Source organism: Hyla sarda, chromosome 3 (assembly GCF_029499605.1).
Source record: "Hyla sarda isolate aHylSar1 chromosome 3, aHylSar1.hap1, whole genome shotgun sequence".
Lineage (NCBI taxonomy): Eukaryota > Metazoa > Chordata > Amphibia > Anura > Hylidae > Hyla > Hyla sarda.
In genome coordinates, this window is record NC_079191.1 from 169576723 (window position 1) to 169593756 (window position 17034).

The 17034-nt window shown below is 37.9% G+C and overlaps 1 protein-coding gene across 1 annotated transcript in view; it reads left to right on the forward strand.

Moving 5' to 3' along the window:
• The first annotated feature begins 550 nt into the window (after window positions 1–550).
• BCL6 (BCL6 transcription repressor) overlaps window positions 551–17034 on the forward strand; it is a 43914-nt gene continuing 27430 nt past the window's right edge. Inside the window, exon 1 of the mRNA XM_056565464.1 lies at window positions 551–571. The gene's annotated coding sequence lies outside the window, so the exon portion shown is untranslated. The remainder of the gene's footprint in view (window positions 572–17034) is intronic.

Consider the following 17034-nt stretch of genomic DNA (forward strand, 5'->3'; position numbering starts at 1 on the left):
CATCATCCAGACCCCGTCATCATCACCCTGTCATCATCCCCCTCGTCATCATGCCCCCCCCCCCCCTCATCATCACCGCCTGTCAATCCCTTCAATCAGTGGTCTTCAACCTGCGGACCTCCAGATGTTGCAAAACTACAACTTCCAGCATGCCCGGACAGCCATCGGGCCTTCGTCATCATCCAGACCCCCCCTTTAGTTTTCTACTCACCTCCCCTCGGTGGGAAGGAAGGGTGAGGTGGTCTGGGCCATCTATGCTGCAGGGACCGTCCGGTGGGGAGGGTTACTCGTTCCAGGCTGTCCATTTTCACCGGGAGGCCCTCTTCTCCGCTCTGGGCCAGCCCTGGACTAGTGGCGTTGCCTTGACGATGACGCACAGGGACGTCCCTGCGCATGAACGTCCATGTGCTTCGTCGTCAAGGCAACGTCACTAGTCCGGGGCTGGCCTGGAGCGGAGAAGAGGGCCTTCCAGTGAAGATGGACAGCCAGGAACGACTAACCCTCCCCACCGGACGGTCCCTGCAGCATAGATGGCCCGGAACAGCTCACCCTTCCTTCCCACTGAGGGTAGGTGAGTAGAAAACTAAAGGGGGGGGGGTCTGGATGAAGATGAAGGCCCGACAGTGGTCTTCAACCTGCGGACCTAGAGATGTTTCAAAACTACAACTCCCAGCATGCCCGGACAGCCGATGGCTATCCGGGCATGCTGGGAGTTGTAGTTTTGCACCATCACGAGGTACGCAGGTTGAAGACCACTGGAAGGATTGACAGACGGAGAGTTCACTCGAGTATAAGCCTAGGGGGACGTTTTCAGCACGAAAAATCGTGCTGAAAAACCTGGCTTATACTCGAGTATATACGGTATACAAAGGTAGGTAGGTTTTTATTTAATTTCTTTCATCACAATCATAACAAAAGAATTTATATCTAGTTTATAAAAAAAAATACTATGGCCAGATGAAAGCAGGATCTACTTTCTCTTTAGGCACTGTCCTGTCCTTGTGCTTGACTCCGCACAGAGTGAATCTGTATTTTTTGTTTCATTCATTTTTTAGCATATTAAATTCACAAATGGCATATTCTCTGTCACTTGAATAAGTGATTAAGGGAAATATTTACACCCTGTACAAGTGAACATGTATTTTATAAGTAGAGGAACTACCACAAGCGTTTCTGAGTTCCAGGCTCGATTCCAGTAAAAGCAAATTAAACTGTTCCAACTTGACAGCTCAAAGAGTGCAGAGAATGACTAATGAGGTAGTCAGGGTGTCCAATGGTAAGGAACAACAAAAACAAAACAGTGTGAGATTAATTTCGTGGTAAACACACTTAAAGAAAGAATATTAAATGTAATGTGGATTAAAATGTTTGATGAATATGAATGATTATTTATGTGCTATGTGAACACAGTTCATTTCTGCTTTTATAGCGTTTTAAACGTGGATACAAAATGTGTCAAATTCTCTCATACTGGATATTTAATAGTTAAATCAATACTAAGCAATATATACTAATAAAAACAACACAGTACTTCGATGCCCCCCATGATGCACCTTTGCTAGAAGTGATGCTATATTATACAAGGTGGGAAGCACTAAGTAAATACGATAGAGTGCCTGCCGGCATGATACAAACTGTCGGACGCCCCATAGACTGGCATTGCAAATGCATTGCTTTGCAAGTCAATAGCAATTCCATTAACCCCTTAAGGACCAAGCCCATTTTGACCGTAAAGGAGTATTGCAGGATCTTTTTTTATTTGACTATGCTACCGGGGCTGTAAAGTTAGTGTAGTTCATAATATAGTGTCTGTACCTGTGTGTGACGGTTTTCTCACAATTCTTCTGTGATTATCGCCCCAATATTTATTTTTAACAGCATACAAAATTACTCATGTCTCGGGATTTCCCAGGTTGCAGTGCAGTGAGACCTGACATCACTAGTCAGGTGATCAGAGGGAGCCTATCCTGCTTCAACTTTGCAACAGCTCTAGGTTCCCTGGTTAGGCCCCCTGGTTAGAAAACACTGTGTTTCAATGGGTGTGGTGGCTGATGTGTGGGAGGAAGCAAAGTGACCTCAAACTTTCAAGCATGGAACTGTGGGATGTGTAGTTTAGAGAACAAAATACAACAGGAAATGCCCAGTTCTGGCAGGTATGTACTAAAATCACCTTATGGTGGATAACCCCTTTAAGGACCAGGCCTATTTTATTTTTGCGTTTTCTTTTTTTTCATCCTCTTTTATATTTCCATTCACAGTCCCATATCAGGGCTTGTTTTTTGCATAACCAATTGTACTTTGTAATAACACCTCTCATTTTACCATAAAATGTACGGCAAACCCCCCAAAAATATATTTTTTTGAAGAAATTTAAATGAAAACCACAATGTTGCAAATTTTGGAGGGATTCGTTTTCACACTGTACACTTTATGTAGTGACATGTTTTCTTTATTCTATGGGTCTATACAATTAAAATGATACCCATCTTTACATACTTTTCTATTATTGTACTGCTTTTAAAAAATATGAAACTTTATTTTACAAAAAATGTATGTTTAAAATCGCCCTATTTTGACCACCTATAACTTTTTTAATTTTTCTGTATACGCTGCTGTATGAGGGCTCATTTTCTGCACTGTGATCTGTACTTTTTATCAATACCACATTTTCATATATAAAACTTTTATATAAAATGTGACAAAAAAAGCAGCAATGTTTTCTTTTTTTTTTTTCTTTTTACATTTGCGCCGTTCACTATATGGGATAATTAACACTATTATTTGATAGATCGAACATTTACGCACGCGGGGATACCACATTTTTTTATGCTTTTTGGGGGTAAAATGGGAAAAAGGGATGATTTTTATTGAGGGAAGGAATTTTTCTAATTTTTTCCCTTTACATTTTTTTTTTTTACACTTTTCATTTTCCCATAGGGGACTATCTATAGTAATCATCTGATTGCTAATACTGTTCAGTGCTATGCATAGGCCAAGCACTGATCAGTGTTATTGGCGATCTTCTGCTCTGGCAAGACCCTAGGAGACGGACACAGGCAGGTGAGGGGACCTCCGCCCAATATTTTAGATGATGGGATCCCCGCAGCAGTGCTGAGGGCGATCCGATCATCTAGTTGAGCACGCGCATTGCTGCAGATGCCATGATCTGTGTTAATCACGGCATCTGAGGGATTAATAGTGGACATCACCGTGATTGTTGAGGTCTGCCATTACTGGTGGGTCCCTGGCTGCTTATTGCAGCCAGGACCTGCAGTGCATGAAGCAAGCACCGTTCCGATGCTCGCGGTTATGTACAGGACATAAATGTAGGTTCTAGTTCGCAAAGTACCTCTGCACCAGGACGTACATTTACGTCCTTGGTAGTTAAGGGGTTAACCACTCGCTTTAGCAGTAGAGTACAGAGTTTGGGTTTGTATCCTGCTGCTGCATTGAACGAGAGGTAACCTTTAATGCCAAAATTGACTGCATTCTTAAAAGGGCACTTCAGCCTTTACATACTTATCCCCTATCCAAAGTGCCTGAGTACAGGGGGTCTGGTTAGCACGTGCTTTATGCACTGTCTATAGGAGTGCCAAAAATACGCAAGTGTACTCAGGTATCTCCAGCTCTCTCATAGATAATTCATGGAGTGCTTGCCGATCCCATATATCCAATATCCTGTAGGGGTACGTTCTTAAACCCCTATTAGGGCTTAGAAACAATTAAAAATCTCCCGTACTAAATGTGAACTAATTGTGACAGCACCTGCTCCCCAATAAGATGCAGATATCCCAACAAATAAGACCAATAAGAGGTAAATGTGGTATTAATAATAATAATAATAATAATTAATAATGATATTAAACAAGAAATAATTGAACATAATAGCATTAAATATTAAATCAGCTATCCCTCCATCGATACCAAGAATGATCCTAATCCTCACATATTACTGTCCAAAAATAGCATCATGGAGGGTTTGCTAGAAGTAAACCACATTATGGGCGCCATTCCAACACTGACCTGTCAACCACTGTCCTGTTAGTGAGTTGTCTTATCAAGTTTGGCCACTGAAATTGAGTATCACACTTATAGGGTTGGGTTCTCACCTGCATGCTTGGTGCAAACATTGAAATACAATTCTATGTATTTACAGGAGCAACTAAATATGTTCTTGCCAGCATGTATATTATTTTTAATGTGCAAATGATTATGTGGTACACAGATTGACCAAGGCAAATGGACTAGTTGACATTTGGGTTTAAGGATTACACACATTTTGTTTGCTTTAAACGGTTTCATAGCTTAAGAGGGTTGTTATCTCTAGTGTTAATATGAAACAATAAGCAATCTGCCCCCCCTATGTAGAAGAAGGGAGATGCCTCGATTATTTTAGAAAACTTCACAGTAGCTCATTGGGTATGGATCTTCAGAGTATAACAGAGCTCTCCTTTTATTTCTCTTGCTGTTTTACAACCCTGATCATGCAAAGTTTATTTGCACTTTTGATTAAATAATATTCCCTTTGGCATTCCTGTGGGCTTTGGCTTAAAACTAAGCTCATTAACCCTTTACTGCTTATCACCATATCTGCCTTTACACCAAGTCCAATTGTCCATTTATAGTGCATATTTTTTTGTATCTGTTTATACTGTACGAATATATATATATATATATATATATATATATATTTTGTCTGTAACAGATGTTTCATTTTTGCTGTAATATTGAAGCTGTTAGTACAGTATATTGCTATGAATAACAATTAAGAATTTAACCATAATAGAAGAATATGGAGAATAGCATCCAATTATTTTTTTATTACCAGGCAATGTGTTATTTGATATTTGAATAAATTGCTTTCACATATTTATATAAAATTATATACTGCTAAATATCATAGTACATGTGGCTCTGGCAAAGACATCAATTTCAAAGACATAAAAAAAAGCTTTAAAAAAGAAAAAAAAAAAAAAAGAATCAAACAACTGATATAAAATGATTTGTTTTTATCTGGATAATTTTAAAATACGGTTGCAGAGCTTTCGATTTCATAGTTCCAGCACGGCATCACATCCTTGAATATGTTTCCATTCAGCTCCCATGAAGAAAAAATCAACTTCTTGTTGCATGCTTAGTGGGTTCCATTTTGTGCCGAGAATCAGTTGCATAGTGTCATATCTCTGATATTGTTAAATGTAATAAATACCTAATCTGTAATTATTATCACTGCTGCAAATATAAAAAAAAAAAAACGACTTAAATAGATACATGCACACGTTTATGTCATCCGCATTCAATAGGTTATCAATATGAATGTCTCATTATTGTTGGCCAGGAATCATCTCCTTTAATTGAGACCAGGACTTTGGAATCAGCCATTTATAAATTGATTCATTCTTCAAATGCAATTCAAACAGAGAGGAACGGTCAGTTATATAGCAAAGCAGCAGTCCATGCATATTGAGCATACAAACAAATGTTTTTTTTATAGAAGTAATTTACAAATCTGTTAAACTTTCTGGCACCAGTTGATAAAAAAAAAAAAAAAAAAAAGTTTTCCAGTGGAGTACCCCTTTAAACATACTGATTTTGTAAACAAAAGTTTAGGTAGTACAAAGGTAGTACAATAATAGAAAAGTATGTAAAGATGGATATCACTATAACCATGTTGACCCACAGAATAAAGAAAAGATGTAATTTTCACCATAAAGTGTATAGCGTGAAAACAAAATCCTCCCAAATGTGCTAGATTGTGGTCTTCATTTAAATTTCCTCACAAAAAAAAAAAATTTGGGGGTTCACCGTACATTTTATGGTAAAATGAGAAGTGTCATTACAAAGTACAATTGGTAACGCAAAAAACAAGCCCTCAATTACCATTGTGGATGGTAATATAAAAGAGTTATGGATTTTAGAAGGCGAGGAGGAAAAAACGAAAACGCTAAAATAAAATTGTCTGGTCCTTAAGGTAAAAATGAGCTTGGTCCTTAAGGGGTTAAAAAAATGCCATCAGACAACCCCTTCAAAGATTACTTTTACAGAAATATTTTTCAAAAAGACAATGGACATATTACATGTACACAGGCTCTTTTGTATAATTGTATGATATGTTTTAGCCTTAACAATATACTTTTTATTCCTCTTGCTTTTATAAAGGAAAATATATTCAGCAGGGCTATATACAGATTATATTCCCCCACATAAGTCCCTGTCCCCATGACCTTACAGCTCCTCTAATACACACATATACAAGGACCAATTTTGTCGGGAGGCCATTTATTATTTTAGCATGTCTTTAATAATGTGGGAAGAAAGCATTGCTCCCGGGCAAGCCCATTTAATCTCAAAGAGAATGCAGGAAAATAGGAGCAATATAATAGACCAATTGGAGCCGTTTGTCAGGCCCATAAATGCATCATACTTAGTATGGCCTATGTTATATTTGTTAAGGTAAGTTTTATTTTCTATTTAAATATCCAAAGCTAAAGGACTACTTTTACAAAAGTAACCCACGACATACAAAAATATGCAAACAGAAAAATATTTAACTTATTACTTAAAAATTGCTTTTTTAACATTGATTACAGTTTTTAGAGATGATTCCAGGTGAGTGACGTTTTTATAATAAAAAGAAATGGTTAGGTAAGGAAAATAGATCTGCCACTACTGGGTTAATAATACTGTTGTTTAAAGGAAAACCTTCATATGGCACTGTGACGTCAGTGCCGCTTGTCCGCAGCACTGCCCGGCTTATGCATATTCATGCCCTCCCTCCGCATCTCCCTCCTCTCCCCGCTCTGTATTTGACTCCACTGCGCATGTGCCGACTTACTGTGTACACCCGGAAGCGGCTTCAGTGCAGCTTCATTACAGCGGAGCAGAGCTGCAGAAAGGGTGTAATAAGTAAAGGTGCAGTAAGCCGGCACATACGCAGTGGAATCACATACAGAGTGGGGAGGAGAGGGAGATGCGGAGTGAGGGCATGAATTTGCATAAGCCGGGCAGTGCTGCAGATGAGCGGCGCTGACGTCACAGTGTCAGATGAAGGCAGTAACCCCGCCCGAGCCAGTTAGAACATGATTTGCATATCTTGAAAAATGAAGATAATGGGCGAACGGCTAGATGGATCCGGCTATGGTAGGCATCATATTGATCAGCGTCCCCCGCACTACCAGCCAGTGCCTCTGGTCAGTGTGGGGGGGGCAGTTAGTGACAGTTTTCCTTTAACATCAAGGCCTTTATGAAAAATAAAATGAAAATAGTATGGCAACTGTGCATTTAAATCAGTTTTATTTATTAAAGTCACAATAGCTAATTAGCAACACATGGATATATGAAGCCCAAATCAAATAAAAGTCCCTTATACAAATTAAGATGCAATCATTGTGTTAATTGTGAAAATACTGCTTCACCCTGGATGCAAAATCCTGTATACTTAAAGGAGAAAAATAAGAAAAGGAAAAAAATATTCTTTAATACAAGTTGCTGAAAATAAATTAAGACCATTCAGCCTTCTGCTTTCAGAAGACAGAGGATTTCTGGCTACTCACCTATTTTTGCAATAACAATGTTTTTAAATAAATGAAAAACCTTAATGGATTCACAACCAGTGTTTGGAGAAGGTTTCTAATTATGAACTCTAATTTACCTGGTTCAGCAAAATTCATTAAATCGGAATTTTGCTGATAGTTTATATTATATAGTCAGCATAAAAAAAATAAAAAATAAAATATGTAAGCTGAAAATAGCCAGTTAATAATAAACATTACCTGGTTGTTATAGGCAGTCAGTGAGTGGAAGCTTGTGCTTACAGTGAAAACCAAAGAAATACATCAGTCATTGGAAGTATGAACTATGGGTGGCATTTATCACTGTCTTTAGAGCTGTTTTCGTGTGTAGATTTGTATCACATTTGGCAAAAAGTGTAAACCAAAAAGAAAAAAAATTGCCTGAGGTGCAATTTATCAACTGAGACTTTATGTGAAAAGGCACAAATAAAGGCACAAAATCACCAAAAAGTCTCTAAACTACACAAGCTCAGACTTAGCTGAGCTTTGTGAGCATTTGTGTATGCCCCCCTTTTATCGTTTACTGAGGGAAAAAATTGACCTGAAAACCAAGTTTTTTAGATATTACTTTTAGGAAAAGATAAAATTAAATACAAAATGAAACAAGCAAAAAATTATAATTTTTCATAGTTCCATGAAATCCACAAAAATGGGGAACAGGGTAAAAGCATTAAGACTAAATAAAAAAAATAAAATAAAATAAAAGAAATAATAATATTATATATACATATATATATATATATATATATATATATATATATATATATATATTGCAGAGAAGCGTATCTGTCTCTGGAATTTATGATACTACTGAGACTACTATGTAGTTTAAAACCCAAATTTAAGGCCTTGGAGCCAAATATTCTTTTTTCTGATGCTGTCAATTCTTTTTACTATACTATAAAATAAAATTAAAAGGTGATGATTCAAAAACAGAGTAAATAACATGTTTACACTACTGCTTATGGATTATTATCTGTTCTTGAAATAGGAAAAATACTGAATTTGTGAATAGAAATTGGGACTGCAGCATCTTGGTCAAAGATTTTTGTTGTGATGATAACAAACTTTCTAATGCAAAAAAAAAAAGAATAAAAAAAAAAAGCTTAAAGTTCTAGAAAATTCCTAAAATGATTTCTCCTTTTTCACATTGATGGTATCTAATTTTAAAATAAGCAAACCCATATGTATTGTAACCGCAAAACACTCCAGCATGGTCTAAAATGATTTAAAGAAAGAAAACATAGAACTCACCAGTGCAATTGGTGATTAAGAATTCATTCTGACATTGTGTATTGGGCCCATGAACCTGACCCACTACCATGAAAATACAGTAGCTTTGTCTCCTTTACAACTATAGACAGGGCCAAATCCTTGTATGGTAAAGAAACACTTAAATTCTGCATAAACTTTTATGAACATCAGATGAGGATTGTTAAAGTAAGCAACAATTTTCCACCAATAGGGGCCCAATAATAAACAAAGTCAAAATCTGCTATGCATAGTTGAACATTGAGCATGCTGGTGGAAATGTTCCAAGAGCCTCGTGCAGCTTTCTAACTTCTTGGCGTTTTTAAAATTCCAGGAGAAACTGTACTCGATGTACTTTACAATGTACTTGAATGTACTCAAATGTACTGTAATATATAGCAGGAAATCTTTTATTTTTTATATATATATATATTTTTTTTTTTTCTTAGTAGCTGCTTACATTATTATTATGATTTTTTTTTTTTTAAAGCAGCTGCTTACATTAAAAAGTAACCTCAATTATAATATGCAGGATACAAAAAAATGAAATAAGAAGTGTTAATATCCATTGTGCAGGCAGGTGCTCAAATGTGATTCAATCCTATGAGTGAGATATACAAATGTAAATTTAGTAAACCAGGTTTCTCTGCGATTAACATCAAGAAGTAGGAAATCCAAGCTCTTTTTGCTCACTGGGATTGCTAATTTTAGCTACTTTCTTTTTTTTTTGGAAAGTAAATAGCTTTCTTAACAAAAATACAAACAAGTTGATACTAGTCATTACAATGTAAAGTCATTTCTTCCAATCTATAAACTTGCTATCCGGAATGATGTAACCTGGAATGATGTTCAGTGGTTTTTGTTTTATTCAAAAATTTTAGACTGCTTTTTTTTTTTTTTTCCAAAAGTTCTTAGTCAATTGCTTTGATTTATATATTTAACGTAGCAAAGGTTAACAACAAATTTTTAGGACAAATGCTATAATGAGGGTTTGATCCCATGTCATCTTTATAGCAGACCTTAACATATAATGATATATTATGAGGATTATTTTGATATATTATGAGGGTTATGAGTACATATACACACATGCTTGATTTAGATTTGGTTACTTTGAAGGGGAAGTCAACACCTTGAACTGTTTTCAATTTCCTCATCCAATTCCTGGACAATTTTGCAAAGTGGCAGGGTGCATTACCCTGCTCTAAGAACTACCTTTAGCGAATATTGTTGTTGTGTAATTGATCTGAAACAATGTTTAGCTAGGTAGTATGTGTCAAAGTAAAATCCAGAACTTAAGATTTCCCAGCATATTGCCCAGAGCATCACTGTGCCTCTGCCAGCATGCCTGTCTTCCATAGTACATGCTGGTGACATTTTCCCCCCATGTGAGTGAGACAGCTCTCCAATTAGGTAAGTTAGGCAGCCGTCTAAGGCCCCGATGCATACAATATGCAATCTATACAGTTCATTTTTATTATTGTTGCATATCTCTTTTAATTATGAGTGTCAGTGAGGGCCTAATGTTTGAGTTTCTTCTAAAGGCCTCACTAAGTCTAGAGCCACCTTTTCATATACAGCCAGCTATACAGTGTAAAAGACAAATTTGGTCCAGGACAATAGTCTAGTTCTGCTGTCCCTATACCCACTGTAGAAACTTTTGACAGTGGACGTGGGCAGCATGTGCAGAGCAGCATAACAAGGCTTAAAGTGTACCTGTTGTCAAAACTTTTTATATAATGTAGATAATACCATTATATGTATATTTGTAATATACATTGGTTAAAACTTGTGTAGATTTTTGGGTGAAAAAATGCTGTCCTTGCAGCTATTGTCTGTGTGTCTCTATGATGAGTCCAAAAGCAGGAAGTGAGGGCGGGACAAGCAGGTATCTGTGCAGGCTCCTGACTTGTCAATCATCCTGATGTATGAACCAGGAGCTTGTTATAGAGCCTCAGGGAACACTGTCCTGATTTTTCTTAGTGCACAGAGCCCTGCTTGTCCACCCTCACTTCCTGTATTTGGACTCCTCATAAAGACACACATGCAATAGATGCAGGGAAAAAAATATACACATTTTTTAACCAATGTATATTACAAATATACATATAATGGTATTATCTACATTATGACGACAGGTACACTTTAACTTTGTCAACACAGGTACACTTTAACTTTTTCAGCAATTTCTGTAGCTTAGGCTATTCTTTGCTTTCAATGTTAAATAATAAGCCTAGGGGGTCCATGACCTGTAGTCAGCTAACTGTTTGTTATTCTTTGGAATACATTTTGGTAGTAATAAAGATCAGTTAACTCCCCCTACATTTGACTGTACACTAACTGGGCTGGGTGCTGTGCTTGTGTCATATAACATATAGTATTGTGAAAAAGTAGAGAAAGTTTACGGCTCTATCCCTGGTCTGGATCCCAAGCAAGGAGAGGGTGTGGACCTCACCCAGAACAATGGAAATGAAGAAAGCAAACTCCAGCTCAGTACAGGTGAATTCGGCTTTATTCACATCAACGAGGCAACAGGTACAGAGAGGAAGTGACGCGTTTCGGCCAGGTGCTGGCCTTAGTCGTACGACTAAGGCCAGCACCTGGCCGAAACGCGTCACTTCCTCTCTGTACCTGTTGCCTCGTTGATGTGAATAAAGCCGAATTCACCTGTACTGAGCTGGAGTTTGCTTTCTTCATTTCCAACATATAGTATTGTATAGTTTCCTATAATATTATTCGTCCTGTCAGGGTTTTATTCAGCAAAATACTTGGTTTTTGGCCTGAACAGCTCATCATATCATTCAGACTGATAATCTGTACTATTTGATAATCTGATTAATCTGTTTATTTGACAGAATTTCTTTATTGGAAAAATACTTCCGTAAGCAAATAATAGTTTTTAAAATATTTTAAAATTTTAAAATAGTTATTATATAAATAAAGAGATTCTACATCATAACATATGCTATGATGGAAAAAAAATTTCTGTTGCCAGCTATACACATTTACCATTCTCTGTTATTAAAGGGGTACTCCGGCGCTAATACATCTTATCCCCTATCCAAAGGATAGGGAATAAGATGTCAGATCGCGGGGTGTCATTCAGCACCCACCTTTGCAAGCTCTCCGCAGTGCTGGAGGCTCCGAGTGTGCAGGGCGACAACCACTCCGTGTGACGTCACGCCCCCTCAATGCAAGTCTATGGGAGGGGGCTCTGGCCCCGTGGTCTTCACGCTGCACACTCGGAGCCTCCAGCACTGCGGAGAGCTCGCAAAGGTGGGTGCTGAATGACAGATTGCGGCAGAACTACCGCGATCAGACATATTATCCACCATCCTTTGGATAGGGGATAAGATGTATTAGGGCCAGAGTACCCCTTTAAGCTCTATCTGTGATGCTCACACCAAGGAGTGAAACAATAAGGACAGCCCAAACAGAAATAATATTTAGCACTTTGATGGCCCAAGGCCTTGCAGAGGCATTACCAACAATCCATATTTGGTTGGATATCTTTAAAGTGTACCTGTACCATTTAAACACACTTTTGACATGTCATAGAAATATGTCAAAGGTTTTGAATCAGTCAGGGTGAGCGCTAAAACCTCAGGTGAATGAGTGGGGAGAAGAGAGTGCTTCTCTTCCTGATTTGCTGGATGGCCCCATAGATTTGCTGCAGAGATTGCTGTGAGCCAAGGAGTGAAGCACACTACTGCACACTTCTCCCTGCTTGTTCTCCTAATCAGTTTGGACCTCTGCACTGAAACTCAGAACTATCATATCTTTTGACACATCTCTGTTACATGTCAAAAGACAGGGACACCTCAAATGACATGAACACTTTAATTGATCATTATTCATATATAAAATACAAGGTAATTTCTTGCTAAAAAATTGTTCCTTCTTTACTAAATATAATGCAACATGAGACCACCCAAACACCATTTTTTCCTAACAGACATCATGCACAAGCCTTGTAATGCTGTATTGAGATAAATGTACTCTTAAGTGATCTCCTTAGGATCATTTATCAGGTTCTGTTTGTTTGGAATAGACCAGAACACTTGAATTAATGTACCACATATTAGCTGATTTATACAGAGTATTACAACCCTATATTAGTGAGGCCAAAAGATTAGCCAATCTGATATGGATCAGCACAGATCGGATGGGATTATTTTCAGGCATTGAAATATGTAACATCGTAACCTTGGCATGTATTTCTTCATTCTGCTCATTGGATGACTGAATTTGTCCTCTATGCTTCTAGTGATGGAGCCCTTTTTTTTTGGGGGGGGGGGGGGGGGGTTGGTGTTTTGTCATCTGTTATGTAAGAAATAATTTTAATTTTATGTAAGACCAAGTTTAAGGTGAATCTCTGCTAAGTATTAACATTGGCTATTTAGAAAAGATATGCAAAATCTACCGATTTTTCATTTTGTTATAGTATTTTTAACAAGCAGACTGGATGCTGCAGGAATTTTTTTGCGGCTTGGTGTATGCCTACCAGGACAGTTTGGCTTATTGAAACGAGAATACGTTTAGCTACTTAACATATGGATATCCAAATGCTTGCTATAACATGTCATGTATCAATCAGACTTGCAAACGACAGAACTAATAAGTCATCCACAACTCAGGACACCAAATGCAATGCACCTATCAGAAATAATAAAAGCTCCATCAACAGAAACTTACTGACAGTTTCCTATATTGGAAACACCAAAAACTAAACTGATAAAAAAAAAAAAAAAAGTTTAAATGCCCCCCTTCCCAAAAAAGTCACAAAAAATGACAAATAAAATTAGAAAAATGCTACATTTCTTATTTGCTGGCTACATTCTACATTGCCCAGGGCTGGACCAATTCCAAGAGCCATGCAGGCAATATGCCTAAAAGTTAGTTTTTTTTTCCTATTGATGTTTATGAAAGTTCTTATTGACTGGCTACCAGAAAAAAAACTCAGACTGGCTTATGAAGACTGCAGTTTAGGCGGGTTGTATAGCTTCATTCCTAAAGTCAGATGATGGTCACATTAATGATATACAAAGTATAATAACCTAATCTGCATGTAATTGCATGAAGTCCTACTATACTCATACATAATATGCATACTGTATATTATGCCACAAGAGCATATTATAAGATCTAGGCCATCTTCCTACCATGACACAAGAGTCTAATCCTTTTCATAGTTGGATTTCTTATCCATGTGATGATAATAGATTATAGGCAGCTACTTTTGTAACTGGTATATACATTTTTTAGGATTGCTTCTGGTCAATGTCAGTCAGATGACATTTGGAGTTTCATATTTAGTTTTGGAGACTTCCTATATATAAAATACTGATAAAACATTAAGGGGTCTAAATACAGCTGACAAAAAAGGTCTGAGACATAAATAAGACCAAAACTACCTTAGAAACTTAACAGGTGACCTTGAACAAAATGAAGGAAAAGGTAGCACATGATGGAAACATTTAAATATAGTAGGTTTACTATGAGCTCCAGGATAAATTACCTGAACCTAGTGTCAGCATAGAGGAAGTAGGAATAAAAAAATAAAAAATATAAGAAAAATGCAAAGAAGATGTACCACTTAGTCACTGCCTGCAACGCAGGATTAGTAATATTATATTTGAATAGCTCAGACAAATTCACACACAGTGATTTCAAATATGTTTATGTATTGTTTTATTTATATATGTTTTTATTTGGAAAATGGAAGGATAAGATTTTTTAAACTTACAGGACTTGTATGAGCAATCATTTGTACTGCATAGATCCATTAGACTTTTGCTCTATTGATAGAGCCTGCCATAGGCAGAGTCCCAGCAGATACATTGGCCTCAGGCTGTCGTGACAATGGGTCTACTGCTAACGATTGCACTGGCAGGCAGCAGATCTAGACCACTGCATCAACAATTACACTTGTAAACGTCATTTAGATACCACTGTCAACTTTGACAGCAGCATCTAATTGATCAATGGCTGACAGTGGTGATCAATATATGCCGACTATTAGCAATGGCCCTAAGGTGTTGAAAGCAGCCAGGTGCTGCTGAGTATGTAGCAGACCCAAGTTCTGAGCCCTCTTAATACTTCCATAACGGCCCCAAAATTAAGAACATTGTGGGTTAATAAAGGGTAAATGGCACTTATATTCAATTGGAAACAAAGGACAAAATCAGACTAACCTGTTATTATAGAAGTTAGCCTCACCTGTCCCCACCTTTTCACCGATTTTCAATAGCCTATTAATACCAACTTTGATGCAGTTGGATTCTCTATAGTGTCTGAGCAGACTAGAAAGTTATGAACACCAAACACAAACAGTTTAAAGGGTACAAGGCTATCCTCAAAGACGTTGGAATACCAGTGTGAGGTGCAGAACTGCACCCTATGCAATTTTATGTTGGCCCCTCCCCTCAGCTGTTCGGAGATTTCCGAACATACAGCAAGGGGAGGGGGAAGGCAGAGACAGGCAGGACGCAGTTCTGCACCTCCCTCGCCCCCGTACACAGTTCCCTCCTCACCCCTCCCTCAGGAGGAGAATGTAGATTCTCACAGCCCCGCTCCTGGAAGGAGATCTTCACAGTTGTCAAAATCTCCGTCCAGGAGCGGGTCTGTGAAAGTCTATGTTCTCCTCCTGAGGGAGGAGTGAGTTGTGTATGGGGCGGGGGAGGTGCAGAACTGTGTCCTGCCCATCTCTGCCTTCCCCCTCCCATCGGTGTATGTTCAGAAATCTCTGGGCAGCTGAGGAGAGGGGCCGACATAAAATTGCATGGGGCGCAGTAAAACCTGGTGGACGATCCATAATGTTGTGTGGCTGCTTTGCTGCCTCTGGAACTGGAGACCTTGAATATGTTAAAGGGGTACTCCGGTGAAAACCTTTTTTCTTTTAAATCAACTGGTGCCAGAAAGTTAAACATATTTGTAAATTACTTCTATTAAAAAATCTTAATCCTTCCAGTACTTATTAGCTGCTGAATGCTACAGAGGAAATTCCTTTTTTTTTGGAACACTGATGACATCACGAGCACAGTGCTCTCTGCTGACATCTCTGTCCCTTTTAGCAACCGTGCATAGCAGATATATGCTAAGGGTAGCATGGTGGCTTAGTGGTTAGCACTGCTGCCTTGCAGTACTGGGACCTTGGGTTCAAATCCCACTAAGGACAACAATAAATAAAGACTTATTATTATTATTATAATAACGTCAGCAAAGAGCACTGTGCTTGTGATGTCATCAGAGAGCATTCCAAAAAGAAAATAATTTCCTCCGTAGTATTCAGCAGCTAATAAGTACAGGAAGGATTAAGATTTTTTTAATAGAAGTAATTTACAAATCTGTTTAACTTTCCGGAGCCAGTTGATTTAAAAGAAAAAAGGTTTTCACCGGAGTACCCCTTTAAAGCAATAAGGAAATCAGAGAATTCTAGGAGTGCTTTAGAGTGAAATGTTCTCCCTATTGTAAGAAAACTAGGCTTGTATTTAACAAAATAGGTCCTACAGCAAGATAAAGACCCAAAGTACACATCCAAAAGTACACAAGAAATTGTTAAGAAGGGAAAATGGACTGTTATAAACTGAGTCCCAATCTCAATCCAATTGAAAATCTTTGGAGAGAGCTATTGGGAAAAGGATCCTTGAAAACATTCAAGAGCTTGAGAGAATTGCAATGAAGAAGTGTGGGCAGGTGCAAAAAGGTCACAGATGGCTGCAAAATGTTTAGAGGCTGTCACTCATTGTAGCCAGAGGTTGTGCAACTAACTATAGGACAGGGTGCTTTAATCCTGTTCATGTCCTATTCTGTGTTTATTCTTTATTTCTTTTTCAACATAAATGCTTGTATGTTGGTGGGACAACGTTATTATTGAATGTATTTGGGCATGCTAATAAAATAAGAGTGCACAGTTGGCACATGTTCACTTATTTCTGAAGATTATTATTTTTTTATGCTTAACAATCAAGGATGCCAATATCTCAGAGCCAGACATGTGCGCGCACACACACTCACACTTTCCTATTAAATCTATTGATTATCAATAAGTTTTATATTGTGGGAGGAAACTAAACAAACATAGGTAGATCAAGCTGAAAGTGCAGAACAGTAGTCATAACCACTGAGCCACCAGGACACTACCAATTACGGTGGTCCCTCAACATATGATGGTAATCCGTTCCAAACGGACCATCGTTTGTTGAAACCATCA